General features: G+C 33.0%; 1 protein-coding gene across 3 annotated transcripts in view; it reads left to right on the top strand.

The window, feature by feature from the left end:
• Window positions 1-18197, top strand: part of Pli (E3 ubiquitin-protein ligase pellino) — a 180714-nt gene that overhangs the window by 53622 nt on the left and 108895 nt on the right. The window lies entirely within an intron of this gene.

The raw sequence follows: 18197 nt of genomic DNA, 5'->3' as shown, positions 1-18197 counted from the left end.
AATTTTTTCAGAATTTTATTTCTATGAAAATTTTGTCAAAATTTTATTTCTGTAGAAAATTTTGTGAAAAATTTTATTTCTATAGCAAAATTTTTTAAAAATTTTGTTTCTATAGGATTTTTTTTTCAAAATTGTATTCCTATAGAAAATTTTCTCAAAATTTAATTTCTACAGAAAATTTTGTCAACATGTTATTTCTATAGAAAATTTTATTTTATTTTCCCAAAATTTTATTTCTATAGAAATTTTTCTCAAAATTCTATTTCTATCGAAAATTTTCTCAAAATTTTATTTCTATAGAAAATTTTGTCAAAATTTTATTTTTTTTAAAGAAAATTTTGTCAAAATTTTATTTTTATAGAAAATTTTGTCAACATTTTATTTTTATAGAATTTTTTTTTTCTATAGAAATTTTTGTCAACATTTTATTTTTATAGAAATTTTTTTTCAAAATGTTATTTCTATAGAAAATTTTGTCAAAATTTTATTTATAAAGGAAATTTGTCAAAATTTTATTTCTATTGAAATTTTTGTCAAATTTTTATTTATACTGAAAATTGTGTCAACATTTAATTTCTATAGAAAATTTTGTCAAAATTTTATTTCTGTAGTAAGTTATGTTAAAATTGTATGCCTATTAATTTTTATTTTATTTCTATAGAAAATTATGTCAAAATTTTATTTCTATATAAAATTTTGTAAAATTTGTATTTCTATAGAATTTTGTCAGAATGTTTTTTCAGAATTTTATTTCTATGGAAATTTTGTAAAAATTTTATTTCTGTGGAAAATTTTGTCAATTTTTTCTACGGAAAATTTTGTTAATTTTTTTATGGAAAAATTTGTTAAAAATTTTATTTCCATAGAAAATTTTGTCAAAACTTTATTTTTATAGCAAAATCTTGTCAAAATTTTATTTCTGTAGAAACCTTTGTTCAAAATTTTATTTCTATAGCACAATTTTTTCAAAATTTCGTTTCTGTAGGAATTTGTTTCAAACTTTTATTTTTATAGAAAATTTTCTCAAAATTTAATTTCTACAGAAAATTTTGTCAACATGTTATTTTTATAGAAAATTTTATTTTTATTTCTATAGAAAATTTTGTCAAATTTTTATTTCTATAGAAAATTTTGGTAAAATTTTATTTCTTTAGAAATATATGTCAAAATTTTATTTCTTTAGAAAATTTTGTCAAATATTTATTTCTATAGAAAATTTTGTCAAACTTTTATTTCTAAAGGAATTATGTCAAAATTTTATTTCATTAGAAAATGTTGTCAATATTGCATTTCTTTAGAAAATTTTGTCATAATTTTATTGCTAAAGCAATTTTGTCAAAATTTTATTTCTATAGAAAATTTTGTCAAAACTTGATTTATATAGAAAATTTTGCCAAAATTTTATTCCTAGGCTAAGTTTTGTCAAACTTTTATTTCTATTAAAATTTTGTCAAAATTTTATTTCTATAGTAAGTTCTGTTAAAGTTTGTGTCAACATTTTATTTTTATAAAAAATTTTGTCAAATTTTTATTTCATAGAATTTTGTCAAAATTTTATTTCTATAGAAAATTTTTGCAGAATTTTATTTCTATGAAAATTTTGTCAAAATTTTATTTCTGTAGAAAATTTTGTCAATTTTTTTCTAGGAAAATTTTGTTAATTGTTTTTCTGTGAAAAATTTTGTTAAAAATTTATTTATATAGAAAATTTTGTAAAAAACTTTATTTCTATAGCAATTTTTTTTTCAAAATTTTGTTTCTATAGGATTTTTTTTTTTCAAAATTTTATTCCTATAGAAAATTTTCTATAGAAAATTTTATTTCTATAGAAAATTTTCTCAAAATTTTATTTCTATAGAAATTTTTCGCAAAATTCTATTTCTATCGAAAATTTTCTCAAAATTTTATTTCTATAGAAAATTTTGTAAAAGTTTTATTTTTTTAAAGAAAATTTTGTCAAATTTTATTTTTTTAAAGAATATTTTGTCAAAATTTTATTTTTATAGAAAATTTTGTCAACATTTTATTTTTATAGAAAATTTTGTCAACATTTTATTTTTATAGAAAATTTTGTCAACATTTTATTTTTATAGAAAATTTTGTCAACATTTTATTTTTATAGAAAATTTTTTTCAAAATTTTATTTATAAAGGAATTTTGTCAAAATCCTATTTCTATGGAAAATTTTGTCAAAATTTTATTTCTATAGAAAATTTGGTCAAAATTTTATTTGCATGGATTGGGCATATTCTGAGAAGCGAATAGTTCTTTCAATACTTCAGGCGGAGATCCTGCACACAAAAAAAAAATTATGATTCAATGACAATTGATCCAATTATTAAAAATTTTATTTATATAGAAAATTTTGTGAAAAATTTTATTTCTATAGGATTTTTTTTCAAAATTTTATTCCTATAGAAAATTTTCTCAAAATTTAATTTCTACAGAAAATTTTGTCAACATGTTATTTCTATAGAAAATTTTATTTCTATAGAAAATTTTCTCAAAATTTTTATTTCTATAGAAATTTTTCGCAAAATTCTACTTCTATCGAAAATTTTCTCAAAATTTTATTTCTATAGAAAATTTTGTAAAAATTTTATTTTTTAAAGAAAATTTTGTCAACATTTTATTTTTATAGAAAATTTTGTCAACATTTTATTCTTATAGAAAATTTTTTTTCAAAATTTTATTTCTATAGAAAATTTTGTCAACATTTTATTTTTATAGAAAAATTTTTTCAAAATTTTATTTCTATAGAAAATTTTGTCAACATTTTATTTTTATAGAAAAATTTTTTCAAAATTTTATTTCTATAGAAAATTTTGTCAAAATTTTATTTATAAAGGAAATTTATCAAAATGTTATTTCTATGGGAAATTTTGTCAAAATCCTATTTCTATTGAAAAAATTGTCAAAATTTTATTTCTATAGAAAATTTTGTCAAAATTTTATTTGCGTGGATTGGGCATATTCTGAGAAGCGAATAGTTCTTTCAATACTTCAGGCGGAGATCCTGCACACAAAAAAATTGTCTGATTCAATCACGAAATTAATTGATCCAATTATTGTTTTAATTGAAGATATTTCAATCACATAAATAAATTAAAAAATTAATTGCAAGTCAATTAAAAAATTAATTGATAGTAGTAATTTTTGTGATTGATTTTAGTTTCAATTAAAAAATTTGTTGAATCAATTAAATTTGTAATTGAATATTTTATAAAACTCAATTAAGACTTTAATTGGAAAAATTATCGTGAACATTTTGTCTGTGTATGCACATATCTGACCACTCTCGTATTATTCCCATCTCCAGCCCATAAGTGGGAATCATTTATTGGATTAGCAGATAATACTGAGTCCAATAGTACCATCATGTCAGTTCAGGAATAGAGAAGAGAAAAGTGTCTTAATCGTAAACATTTTTTTGTTCACGATTAAAGCACTTAATCTTAATCGTAAACATTAAATTAATCGTAAACATCCTTCGAGATGAATACTAATATCTTGTACCAGAACTATTTTCCACTCCATTTGGGTTTCTATATTCACTAATTTTGTTTCTAGCATAAAAGAAATCTTTCTAATTTTATCCTTTCGTTTTTTTGGTCCTTCGAGCTGCGTACCACCAATCACTTATACCAAAAACATTTAATCGCACTCCATAACATCAAATGGCATAACTATTTGCTATTCATGTTTCACTATGGTGGCATGATAAATGCAATCAATATCGTCATCAACAACATCATGGTGGACTAATATCAGACATTAGAAACAAATTGGCAACAAACCAAACAAGTTTGTATTTTCAGTTTGACATTGGAAACATTATCGGTGATTTGTGATTGCTTCATCGGTTGCCATAGTAATTTTCAGTGCAACAAAGCCGGTAACAAGTTTTTTTTTATGATGACGATATTTCTCAACTGGTTTTTGGTATTCAATGATGGATGGTGATGATGTTGTTACTCGCTTGGAAAATCATTTTTCCGAAAACAAAACAAAAACCACAACTTTCAAGTTTTTATTTAGTTTTTGTATTTAATAGCGACTTTTCTTGTGGCTTGGGAAACTTCATTGTTGGGATTTTCTTCATCGTGCGATTTATGGGTCTTTTAAAATTTTTTCTCCTGAGTTGAGATCTCATGTGAAGTGTTACTCAATAGCTTCAGCTTCTCCTCGGTTAATGCAGCTTCCCCTTAGCTCTGATCAGTTGTATGGATCACCTCCTCCTCTCTGGATGCTGCTGTTGTGCAGATAATTACTCAAGCATTGTTTTAATGATCATCGCATGGTTACGCATGCGTTTAACATTGAAAAATGTCTAGTCGTTATTTTGTCACTTGGCGGATAATATCGTGTGTGAAGAAGATAGATTTGTTGTCATTGCCTAGAGTCAAGATGAACAACTTTTAATTATCCATCTCTCATTTGGTCGAGACAATTTTAATGAATGAAATAAAATTGGGTGTGTCTGTGGATGGGGATAGTCAAGATACTTTTGGTTGCAGCCAATATAATTATGGGGAAAAAGCAAGAGGGGATTGTTGTAAATGCATTGTTGAATTTTGCGTGATAATCAAGATTTTGAAACCGTCTAATCAGTCCTGGGGGGTGCAATTGCGAAATTAATCTCTCGTTATCATATTTTCAATTCGAATAGAAGGTGAAAATATTTGTTCACGTGAATTTCATAAGGTATGAGATTTGTAAAGTGATAGACTATGATGTGTGATGTGATGCATTACTGGACTAATTTGAATAGTCCCCTGTGAGAGATTACACCCAGTGTTGCCAGTATTTTTCTAGCTCTTGCCCCCAAACTATTATGATTTCGGCCTCAATCAAATTCCCAATACCTTTTCGACAAGGTTTTATGAAAAATAATTAAAGAAATTGCCCATGTTGTAGAAAATCAGAAATAATAAAAAATTTGAAAAAAAAAATTAGATTTTTGCCAAATTAGTTTGCGAGCTGCAATCTTACAAATACTCGAGATATGAAAATGACAGTTCGATCACCATGTACTTATGAACGAAAATTTAGTTCCAAAAATAAAGGTGAACCAACTTCATCATTTCAATACCAGGTACGAAGTAAGCGTCATGATACAAATGTCTCCCGCCATCATTTCAATACCAGGTACTCCGGTATGAAGTGAGCGTCATGAAATGCCTCAATAGGAAACATTTGTTGTGAAGGAGCCCTTAATGTTTTTTTGTTTGTTTGTTTGTTAGCTATGACATCTGGATATTGTCCAAGTCAGTGATGAAAACTGATTAGAGGGAACATTTAGGCCCGATTTGACGACTCGCTGTACTTCGTTTTTTTTTTTTTTTTGATGACAGATATTCTCCCATGATGACAGATATTCTCCCAGATATTGTCCAAGTCAGTGATGAAAACTGATTAGAGGGAACATTTAGGCTCGATTTGACGACTCGCTGTACTTCGCTTTTTTATGACAGATATTCTCCCAAGCAGCGCAGTTCAACCAGATATTGTCCAAGTCAGTGATGAAAACTGATTAGAGGGAACATTTAGGCTCGATTTGACGACTCGCTGTGCTTCGCTTTTTTTTGATGACAGATATTCTCCCAAGCAGAGCAGTTCAACTAGTACACTTCCCGAAGATAAATTTAAAGATTTTCCTATGAAGACTATATCAAACTATGGATTTATAAGAACCATTTTTGTTTGAGTTTTAGAGGAACCCTTAACACCTTTTGTAACAGGTTGGCTGATAAGTCCCCGGTCTAACAAAGAAAAGCACATTTTTTTTTGTCAAAATTCGTTTTTATTATTCAACATAGTTCCCTTCAAGAGCGATACAACGATTATAACGAGCTTTCAATTTTTTGATACCATTTTGGTAGTACTCCTTCGGTTTTGCCTCAAAATAGGTCTCAGTTTCGGCGATCACTTCTTCATTGCAGCCAAAGAGCATCCTTTTGAGGTCTGAGAACAAGAAAAAGTCGCTGGGGGTCAGATCTGGAGAATACGGTGGGTGGGGAAGCAATTCGAAGCCCAATTCATGAAATTTTGCCATCGTTCTCAATGACTTGTGGCACGGTGCGTTATCTTGGTGGAACAACACTTTTTTCTTCTTTATATGGGGCCGTTTTGCCGCGATTTCGACCTTCAAACGCTCCAATAACGCCATGGTTTTTCCCCTCTCAAGATAATCGATAACAATTATTCCATGCGCATCCCAAAAACCAGAGGCCATTACTTTGCCAGCGGAATTTTGAGTCTTTCCACGCTTCGGAGACGGTTCACCGGTCGCTGTCCACTCAGCCGACTGTCGATTGGACTCAGGAGTGTAGTGATGGAGCCATGTTTCATCCATTGTCCCATATAGACCGAAAAACTCGCGTGTATTACGAGTTAACAGCTGCAAACACCGTTCAGAATCATCAACACGTTGTTGTGTTTGGTCAAATGTGAGCTTGCGCGGCACCCATTTTGCACAGAGCTTCCGCATATCCAAATATTGATGAATGATATGACCAACACGTTCCCTGGATATCTTTAAGGCCTCTGCTATCTCGATCAACTTCATTTTACGGTCATTCAAAATCATTTTGTGGATTTGTTTGATGTTTTCGTCGGTAACCACCACTTTCGGGCGTCCACTGCGTTCACCGTCCTCCGTGCTCATTTCACCACGCTTGAATTTTGCATACCAATCAATTATTATTGATTTCCCTGGGGCCGAGTCCGGAAACTCATTATCAAGCAAAGTTTTTGCTTCCACCGTATTTTTTTCCTTCAGAAAACAGTATTTATCAAAACACGAAATTCCTTTTGTTCCATTTTTTAACAATAACAAAAATTGATTCACAAAAGATCTCACAAACTACTTGACTTACAGACGTCAAATTTTGACACGCATCATTTGAAGGTTGGTACTATATAAAAATAATATGCATTTAATTTAACTAGCGACGCCATCTATGTGTCAGACCGGGGACTTATCAGCCAACCTGTTACGTATCTAAACTGCTTTTTTTTTGGTCTAATATATACCACGTATTGACTAACCCTTGCTATCGGCAAGTATTACCACAACCCAAGTAATTCGATTGTTGATGACAGTCTTTAGTAGAAGTTTCTACGCAATAAATGGTGGAGGGTACATAAGATTCGGCCTGGCCAAACTTACAGCCGTGTATACTAGAGGTCTGCATCGAATAACTTTTCACTACATGTATGCAATTCGCTGTCGAATATAGTACATACACTGTCTTTCTCTCAGAGCGCAAGTTGTGAAGTGAAGAGAACACTTGCTTGTCAAATACCACCAAGTACTTATCCGAAACAATATGTGTTCCGAAAAAAAAGGAACAATAAAAATTTAAGTACTTGAGGAAAAGTACAACATGGATTCTCTTCACTTCACGTGGTACCACAAGTATTTCTCAGTTATATGCGAAGCAAAACTTTCCATTATTATTAATCATAGATATGTATGTATATCACATATTTCATATATTTATGTATGTCACACACTTACCTTAAGGTTTGCCATTCTTTATAACATTCATATATTATTGAGAGTAACTGTTTTTTTTATATTTCTGAAACTGCACGTGATACATGGAGTACTCTATGAAGTTTTGTTTTTGCAACATACTCGACGTGATCACTCTGAGTACATTTCAATAAGAGAGAAAGAGGAATATGTGTTTGTTGGTAGTGAAGACATCAGAGTAGCAACAAGAAGTTTCTCGAGGCTATTGGTGTTCATCAAAATGTGTACCAATAGTTTTGCGACTCTCTCAAATAGATGTACTCATGTAGCAAGTACACGTGTACTCTCCATTTACAAATGGAATTGTGCAGACCTCTAGTATATACTTATTTCTTTGCTTTTACAACCTGTGGAAACGGGATATTCACGGTTTGTAGAAAAATGGAGCAATGTCGATCCGTGGTGATATATTCTTGTTTATGTTCTTTTCGAAACTTGGTTGGATTATATTGTAAAAGAATCCAAATTTCTCTGCCTTATTCTAAGGGATATTCCATGTGACAAATATCATTCGCTTGATATACGGTCGCTATTTGTGTTGTTTACAGGAACTTAAAAACTCATTTCGCCCAAAAAATGGAATTAAATCGTGAATATTTTTTTTTTTTTAATTTTCGTTGTGAATTAAGTCAATAACAGTGCATCGATGAACTTACTTGAATTTTTGGCGATGAATCTCCGACAAGGACAAGTGTTTATCGATGGTATGGATTTAACGGGTCGGGAAGTGTGAATCCCAGTCAATAGGAAAGCAGTCAATCGATTTCGAATCAATTTGGGTTTCTGTATTTTTGAAAGGTCATGTCATTTGATTATCAAAAACGAGTATTTTCAAAATGTTGGCCTGAGAATTCATTCAAATTCTAGCAATATGTTTTACTTTTTTCTTGACACATATTGTATATGTTCGATTCGTATTCGACAACAAAATATGAAGTGACTTGCCTTTCGACATAGAGAATCCAAAATCAATTTTCTTTCGATTGAAAAACGAAAGAAAGCTATCGTTCGATATACAGAAACAGGGCATATGGTAACAGGTCTCCATATCCTCATACGTTCTACCCACATCATTTTCCACTAGTCTACCATGTACTATATAGCCTCCCCGATGGCCTCGTAATTGAAATATATAGAGCTACAATCCAGTGTCCCTTTCGAAAGATCTAATTGATCTGATCCTCAGTTTACTTACACAGAAAAAAATTTCACGAATTTTTTCCAATTAACGTCTTAATTGAGTTTTAATAAATATTCAATTAAACAATTTAATTGATTCAAATTTTTTGTTTTAATTGAAACAAAAATTAATAGTATCATTTAATTTTTTAATTTAGTCAATTAATTATATCCTAAACCACATAGTGGTCAGGGTATAATAAGTTTGATCTGCCAAAAAATGTGTCTACCAGAAATATTGGTTTTAGACCCTATAAAATATATACCGATAGACTCAGAATCACCCCCTGAGTCGATCTAGCGCTTGGTGTCCATCCGTCTGTCCATGTATTTGTTGTTCACAGGATTCCGGTCGCAATTATTAACCGATTTTGATGAAATTTTGTACGGGGAATTTCTTGGGCACAAGGACGAACACTATTGAATTTGGAAGAAATCGGATCAAATTTAGATATAGCTCCCATATATATGTATCGCCCGATTTCGACAAATGGTGTTACGTTGCGCTTTTTTACAAACGAATCGTTACCAAATTTGGCAAAAAATAATCTTTTTCATCGCCCTTCAAGTATGCAAAATTTCATCCAAATCGGTTCAGATTTAGATATAGCTCTCATATATATGTATCACCCGATTTTCCCAAATTTGGCCACAAAACCCTTATTTATCAACCGATCTTACTCAAAGTTGGCTAAATGTAATCTTCTATAGCACTAACTATATGTGCAAAAAATCATCGATATCGGTTCCGATTTAGCCATAGTTCCCATATATATGTACCGCCCGATTTTTCTCAATTTGGCCATAAAACTCTTATTTATCAATGTCCGTGAAGTTAAAGTTAACTTTATCTTAGCGGAGACAAAAACCGAGCTATGTTCACTTTGTACAAAAGTTCAGCTAAATAATGAACATAGCTCAATTACGTAGGAAGGAAAAATGAATATTAAATAAAATTATTAATTTTTAATGCGAAACATCCTGTAGGTAAACGAAGCTAAAGCAATTTAATAGAAATATGTATAAAGTGCTGGAAAAAATACAAAGATTTATTGAAAATCCCACATAGTCAGCGAAAATTGGACTATAAAACTGAAAGCTAAAATTTAGAATTTAGGTCACTGTGCCAAAAATCGGCATGGGGGGATATACCAAGTAGTGTTGGAGACAGCTCTCCCCGAGTAGAATACGAATCTGAAATCAGATTATTCAATTGGTTAACAGTTTTTGAGAAATTTCGGTCTTAAGTTGAAATTCAGATTTTGGGCCGATTTTAGTATTTGGGCCACTGTGCCAAAAATCGGCATGGGGGGGATATACCAAGTAGTGGTGGAGACAGCTCTCCCCGAGTAGAATACGAATCTGAAATCAGATTATTCAATTGGTTAACAGTTTTTGAGAAATTTCGGTCTTAAGTTGAAATTCAGATTTTGGGCCGATTTTAGTATTTGGGCCACTGTGCCAAAAATCGGCATGGGGGGGATATACCAAGTAGTGGTAGAGACAGCTCTCCCCGAGTAGAATACGAATCTGAAATCAGATTATTCAATTGGTTAACAGTTTTTGAGAAATTTCGGTCATGTCCGTGAAGTTAAAGTTAACTTTATCTTAGCGGAGACAAAAACCGAGCTATGTTCACTTTGTACAAAAGTTCAGCTAAATAATGAACATAGCTCAATTACGTAGGAAGGAAAAATGAATATTAAATAAAATTATTAATTTTTAATGCGAAACATCCTGTAGGTAAACGAAGCTAAAGCAATTTAATAGAAATATGTATAAAGTGCTGGAAAAAATACAAAGATTTATTGAAAATCCCACATAGTCAGCGAAAATTGGACTATAAAACTGAAAGCTAAAATTTAGAATTTAGGTCACTGTGCCAAAAATCGGCATGGGGGGATATACCAAGTAGTGTTGGAGACAGCTCTCCCCGAGTAGAATACGAATCTGAAATCAGATTATTCAATTGGTTAACAGTTTTTGAGAAATTTCGGTCTTAAGTTGAAATTCAGATTTTGGGCCGATTTTAGTATTTGGGCCACTGTGCCAAAAATCGGCATGGGGGGGATATACCAAGTAGTGGTGGAGACAGCTCTCCCCGAGTAGAATACGAATCTGAAATCAGATTATTCAATTGGTTAACAGTTTTTGAGAAATTTCGGTCTTAAGTTGAAATTCAGATTTTGGGCCGATTTTAGTATTTGGGCCACTGTGCCAAAAATCGGCATGGGGGGGATATACCAAGTAGTGTTGGAGACAGCTCTCCCCGAGTAGAATACGAATCTGAAATCAGATTATTCAATTGGTTAACAGTTTTTGAGAAATTTCGGTCTTAAGTTGAAATTCAGATTTTGGGCCGATTTTAGTATTTGGGCCACTGTGCCAAAAATCGGCATGGGGGGATATAACAAGTAGTGGTGGAGACAGCTCTCCCCGCGTAGAATACGAATCTGAAATCAGATTATTCAATTGGTTAACAGTTTTTGAGAAATTTCGGTCTTAAGTTGAAATTCAGATTTTGGGCCGATTTTAGTATTTGGACCACTGTGCCAAAAATCGGCATGGGGGGGGTATAACAAGTAGTGGTGGAGACAGCTCTCCCCGAGTAGAATACGAATCTGAAATCAGATTATTCAATTGGTTAACAGTTTTTGAGAAATTTCGGTCTTAAGTTGAAATTCAGATTTTGGGCCGATTTTAGTATTTGGGCCACTGTGCCAAAAATCGGCATGGGGGGGATATACCAAGTAGTGTTGGAGACAGCTCTCCCCGAGTAGAATACGAATCTGAAATCAGATTATTCAATTGGTTAACAGTTTTTGAGAAATTTCGGTCTTAAGTTGAAATTCAGATTTTGGGCCGATTTTAGTATTTGGGCCACTGTGCCAAAAATCGGCATGGGGGGGATATAACAAGTAGTGGTGGAGACAGCTCTCCCCGCGTAGAATACGAATCTGAAATCAGATTATTCAATTGGTTAACAGTTTTTGAGAAATTTCGGTCTTAAGTTGAAATTCAGATTTTGGGCCGATTTTAGTATTTGGGCCACTGTGCCAAAAATCGGCATGGGGGGATATACCAAGTAGTGTTGGAGACAGCTCTCCCCGAGTAGAATACGAATCTGAAATCAGATTATTCAATTGGTTAACAGTTTTTGAGAAATTTCGGTCTTAAGTTGAAATTCAGATTTTGGGCCGATTTTAGTATTTGGGCCACTGTGCCAAAAATCGGCATGGGGGGATATACCAAGTGGTGGTGGAGACAGCTCTCCCCGAGTAGAATACGAATCTGAAATCAGATTATTCAATTGGTTAACAGTTTTTGAGAAATTTCGGTCTTAAGTTGAAATTCAGATTTTGGGCCGATTTTAGTATTTGGGCCACTGTGCCAAAAATCGGCATGGGGGGGATATACCAAGTAGTGTTGGAGACAGCTCTCCCCGAGTAGAATACGAATCTGAAATCAGATTATTCAATTGGTTAACAGTTTTTGAGAAATTTCGGTCTTAAGTTGAAATTCAGATTTTGGGCCGATTTTAGTATTTGGGCCACTGTGCCAAAAATCGGCATGGGGGGATATAACAAGTAGTGGTGGAGACAGCTCTCCCCGAGTAGAATACGAATCTGAAATCAGATTATTCAATTGGTTAACAGTTTTTGAGAAATTTCGGTCTTAAGTTGAAATTCAGATTTTGGGCCGATTTTAGTATTTGGGCCACTGTGCCAAAAATCGGCATGGGGGGATATACCAAGTGGTGGTGGAGACAGCTCTCCCCGAGTAGAATACGAATCTGAAATCAGATTATTCAATTGGTTAACAGTTTTTGAGAAATTTCGGTCTTAAGTTGAAATTCAGATTTTGGGCCGATTTTAGTATTTGGGCCACTGTGCCAAAAATCGGCATGGGGGGGATATACCAAGTAGTGTTGGAGACAGCTCTCCCCGAGTAGAATACGAATCTGAAATCAGATTATTCAATTGGTTAACAGTTTTTGAGAAATTTCGGTCTTAAGTTGAAATTCAGATTTTGGGCCGATTTTAGTATTTGGGCCACTGTGCCAAAAATCGGCCCAAAATCTGAATTTCAACTTAAGACCGAAATTTCTCAAAAACTGTTAACCAATTGAATAATCTGATTTCAGATTCGTATTCTACGCGGGGAGAGCTGTCTCCACCACTACTTGTTATATCCCCCCCATGCCGATTTTTGGCACAGTGGCCCAAATACTAAAATCGGCCCAAAATCTGAATTTCAACTTAAGACCGACATTTCTCAAAAACTGTTAACCAATTGAATAATCTGATTTCAGATTCGTATTCTACTCGGGGAGAGCTGTCTCCAACACTACTTGGTATATCCCCCCCATGCCGATTTTTGGCACAGTGGCCCAAATACTAAAATCGGCCCAAAATCTGAATTTCAACTTAAGACCGAAATTTCTCAAAAACTGTTAACCAATTGAATAATCTGATTTCAGATTCGTATTCTACTCGGGGAGAGCTGTCTCCACCACTACTTGGTATATCCCCCCCATGCCGATTTTTGGCACAGTGGCCCAAATACTAAAATCGGCCCAAAATCTGAATTTCAACTTAAGACCGAAATTTCTCAAAAACTGTTAACCAATTGAATAATCTGATTTCAGATTCGTATTCTACTCGGGGAGAGCTGTCTCCACCACTACTTGGTATATCCCCCCATGCCGATTTTTGGCACAGTGGCCCAAATACTAAAATCGGCCCAAAATCTGAATTTCAACTTAAGACCGAAATTTCTCAAAAACTGTTAACCAATTGAATAATCTGATTTCAGATTCGTATTCTACTCGGGGAGAGCTGTCTCCAACACTACTTGGTATATCCCCCCCATGCCGATTTTTGGCACAGTGGCCCAAATACTAAAATCGGCCCAAAATCTGAATTTCAACTTAAGACCGAAATTTCTCAAAAACTGTTAACCAATTGAATAATCTGATTTCAGATTCGTATTCTACTCGGGGAGAGCTGTCTCCACCACTACTTGTTATACCCCCCCCATGCCGATTTTTGGCACAGTGGTCCAAATACTAAAATCGGCCCAAAATCTGAATTTCAACTTAAGACCGAAATTTCTCAAAAACTGTTAACCAATTGAATAATCTGATTTCAGATTCGTATTCTACGCGGGGAGAGCTGTCTCCACCACTACTTGTTATATCCCCCCCATGCCGATTTTTGGCACAGTGGCCCAAATACTAAAATCGGCCCAAAATCTGAATTTCAACTTAAGACCGACATTTCTCAAAAACTGTTAACCAATTGAATAATCTGATTTCAGATTCGTATTCTACTCGGGGAGAGCTGTCTCCAACACTACTTGGTATATCCCCCCCATGCCGATTTTTGGCACAGTGGCCCAAATACTAAAATCGGCCCAAAATCTGAATTTCAACTTAAGACCGAAATTTCTCAAAAACTGTTAACCAATTGAATAATCTGATTTCAGATTCGTATTCTACTCGGGGAGAGCTGTCTCCACCACTACTTGGTATATCCCCCCCATGCCGATTTTTGGCACAGTGGCCCAAATACTAAAATCGGCCCAAAATCTGAATTTCAACTTAAGACCGAAATTTCTCAAAAACTGTTAACCAATTGAATAATCTGATTTCAGATTCGTATTCTACTCGGGGAGAGCTGTCTCCAACACTACTTGGTATATCCCCCCATGCCGATTTTTGGCACAGTGACCTAAATTCTAAATTTTAGCTTTCAGTTTTATAGTCCAATTTTCGCTGACTATGTGGGATTTTCAATAAATCTTTGTATTTTTTCCAGCACTTTATACATATTTCTATTAAATTGCTTTAGCTTCGTTTACCTACAGGATGTTTCGCATTAAAAATTAATAATTTTATTTAATATTCATTTTTCCTTCCTACGTAATTGAGCTATGTTCATTATTTAGCTGAACTTTTGTACAAAGTGAACATAGCTCGGTTTTTGTCTCCGCTAAGATAAAGTTAACTTTAACTTCACGGACATGACCGAAATTTCTCAAAAACTGTTAACCAATTGAATAATCTGATTTCAGATTCGTATTCTACTCGGGGAGAGCTGTCTCTACCACTACTTGGTATATCCCCCCCATGCCGATTTTTGGCACAGTGGCCCAAATACTAAAATCGGCCCAAAATCTGAATTTCAACTTAAGACCGAAATTTCTCAAAAACTGTTAACCAATTGAATAATCTGATTTCAGATTCGTATTCTACTCGGGGAGAGCTGTCTCCAACACTACTTGGTATATCCCCCATGCCGATTTTTGGCACAGTGACCTAAATTCTAAATTTTAGCTTTCAGTTTTATAGTCCAATTTTCGCTGACTATGTGGGATTTTCAATAAATCTTTGTATTTTTTCCAGCACTTTATACATATTTCTATTAAATTGCTTTAGCTTCGTTTACCTACAGGATGTTTCGCATTAAAAATTAATAATTTTATTTAATATTCATTTTTCCTTCCTACGTAATTGAGCTATGTTCATTATTTAGCTGAACTTTTGTACAAAGTGAACATAGCTCGGTTTTTGTCTCCGCTAAGATAAAGTTAACTTTAACTTCACGGACATTATTTATCAACCGATAGTACTCAAAATTGGCCAAATGTAGTCTTCTATAGCACTAACTATATGTGCAAAAAATCATCGAAATCGGTTCAGATTTAGATATAGCTCCCATATATATGTATATCCCGATTTTCCCAAATTTGGCCATAGAACCCTTATTTATTAACCGATCTTACTAAAAGTTGGCTACATCCAGTCCTCTATAGTACTAACTATATGTGCCAAATTTCATCGATATCTGTTCATATGTTCATATAGCGAATTTTTCAAAATCGGGTGATACATATATGTGGGCTATAATATGTATCACTCGATTTTGAAAAATTCGCCCCTAATAAACTTTTTTGAACATACAGGCCTCATTTCTTAACTGATCTTACTCAAATCTTGCACAAGGTAACCTTTTGTGGTATTAATCAAACCCGCAAAATATTATGCAAATTGGTTTAGATTTAGATATAGAGCTACCATATACAGTCGAAGCTCGGTTTAACGAATATACCATTTAGCGAAAATCCAATTTAACGAACGTCTAAATTCTTAACATTGAGTATTCTAAATAACGAACGGTTGGACAAAATTTACATTCGATTTAACGAAAACGCTTTTAATTTTAACAAAATAAACAACAAAAAATCAGTAATATTTGTCGATTGTGAGAATGACTTAACTCCTTCGGAAATGTCCACAAAGTATGGCATTTCCAAGATGTTTAGATTTCATCAAATCGATCAAATGTTTGGAAAAACATATTTAATGGCCGGGTAAAGTTATGTTAGATAGAGTGGTAGATCCGCTACGGGAAATGGATCTACCCCAGAACCGGTATATGACTACTCCCTGGTGTGAATGAACCAGTCCCAGTTCTGGTCTAAACGTATGCAAGGGCCGGTCACTTTAACACGGGTTTGTCATTGACGGTGTAAATTTACACTGCATGACACGGCTTAGACACATTCCAAAAGACATGACCTGGGAGAACTTAGTGGGACTAGACAGGTCCTCGTGACCCAGTCTGGGACAAACCCTTACGGACCGGTATTATTTTGTGCAGCCCAATTGCACCAGAAAGGAAAATCTTTTGGAATATGTTGACCTATAGGTAAACGTCTAGATCCAATAAGATTTTAAAATCAAGGGAGTATAGAAATGCATGCATTTTATTATCGCCTGTTGGACTGGTGGTGAATTTTTATCTTATTAATGAGTGCTACCCGATTCTATATTTAGCTCAATGACAAGGAAACTCCTTCTTGTAGCTGAAGAGAAACTATGAAATACATCATTACTGAGAGGGATAAACTACCGCTGATAAACTTTTTTGGTGCTCGTTGAGAGTACACTCAAAGAAGAGTTTTCTTTTGAGAGGAACGCAATTTTAGACAAGCGAAGTTTTCATTTGACAAAAAAAAAATTCTTAAAAGCAAATTAAAAAGTTTAGTGACAATCGTTAAATTGGGGTTATTTGCTCTAGAAGAAATCAGTTTACAAGAGAGGAGAATTTCGTTTGTCTAAAAGTTCGTTCCAGAGGAAAGTATTTTATTTTTTGCTTCTTTCAAGAGCAACAAAGTAATGATGTATGTAGGACGTTTTAGGACGATGTTACTATGAACACTACCTAGCCTGGCCCATCTTGAAACCGGAAACAAACTAGGGAATTCGTCTAAGAACTTAGAGCACACATCAAGGTAAATATTGACATGGGCGTATATAGGTCCTCATGAGACAGCGAATCTTGGATCTCCTTTTCAATCTAAACTAACCTGGATATATTAAAGTCCATCAGTTTTTAAGGATTATTTAAAGTAGTATTTTCAAGTGCCTCCGTAGTTTTCCAAATGCTTATGAATTTTTACTCATCTGGTAAAAAACTACGATTTTCAAAAAAATTGAACATTTTATATTCCCGTTCGTTTTAACGAATTTTTCTAAATAACGAATGGGCCTGACAATATATCGTTCGTTAAACCGAGCTTCGACTGTATATGCATCGCTCGATTTTCCCAAATTTGGCCATAGTACTCATATTTATTAACCAATGTTACTCAAATTTCACATTTTGATGTACTAGCCGATCGTACTTATACGTACTTGTAGCTCTTACATAAGAATATAGCTCGATTTTTATAAATTTGTATTTATTACCCACACTAATTTAACGATTTTCTCTTTTTTAATAATGGGTTCAATATTAGTGGCATACTAACTAGGGACGTAGGGCCACAATGTAGGACATTTTCACTCAACACAATTTGTAATAATTTTTACATTTTGGTGGCTCTAGAGGAGGAAATTAGAAGCCGGCAAGGCTTGATCTTTAACAATGTGTGGTAAATTTTATTACTGTAGAACATTTTGTCAACATTTTATTTCTATAGAACATTTTGTCAAAATTGTATTTCTATAGAAATTTTTTAAAAAATATTATTTCAATAAAAAATTTTCTCAATTTTATTCCTGTGGAATTTTTTCTCAAAATTTTATTTCTATAGAATTTATTGTCAAAATTTTATTTCTATAGAAAAATTTCTCACAAAAATTTGTTTATGGAAACTTTTTCCCAAATTTTATTTTATAGAGATTTAACAAAAAAGATTACTAATTTGGGTAGAATTCTACCAACTGTGGCAACCGTGGTGGTAATACAAATTTATATTCTAAGTTATATACGTTGCATATTCATGTTTTAAGATAATAAAGTACTTAGAACCATTTTTGTTTTGTAAAATTTTTTAAATTTAACGAAAAAAATAGTAGGGAAAATTGTTTGGGTAAACCGAACATTTTCCCTGGCAACATTAACTATGAGCTATAGTCAGATTGACACAAAGCACCCCTTAATTTTCTTAAATATGCAACTGCGGTTTA

Source organism: Haematobia irritans, chromosome 1, assembly GCF_050003625.1.
Source record: "Haematobia irritans isolate KBUSLIRL chromosome 1, ASM5000362v1, whole genome shotgun sequence".
Taxonomy (NCBI): Eukaryota; Metazoa; Arthropoda; class Insecta; order Diptera; family Muscidae; genus Haematobia; species Haematobia irritans.
This window is presented reverse-complemented; position numbering and strand designations above follow the sequence as displayed.